This window comes from Carlito syrichta, unplaced genomic scaffold, assembly GCF_000164805.1.
Source record: "Carlito syrichta isolate Samal-C Ts95f unplaced genomic scaffold, Tarsius_syrichta-2.0.1 Scaffold312810, whole genome shotgun sequence".
Classification (NCBI taxonomy): domain Eukaryota; kingdom Metazoa; phylum Chordata; class Mammalia; order Primates; family Tarsiidae; genus Carlito; species Carlito syrichta.
The window spans coordinates 2,077-2,314 of NW_007256906.1; positions in this window are offsets into that span (position 1 = coordinate 2,077).

Consider the following 238-nt stretch of genomic DNA (forward strand, 5'->3'; position numbering starts at 1 on the left):
ATTCTGGCCACTTGGAAGGCTGAGGCGGAAGGATCGCCAGAGCCCAGCAGGTCGAGGCTGCAGTGGCCGGAAGCTGCCACTGCACTCCAGTCTGGGGGATGGAGTGAGACTCCAACTCAAAAAAAAGAAAACAACAAAAAAACCTTACTATATCGGTAGGACAATTGAACTATTTCCCCATTAACAGACATTAGGTGCATCTACAACTTTTTGATATGACAGTCGTATATTAATTATT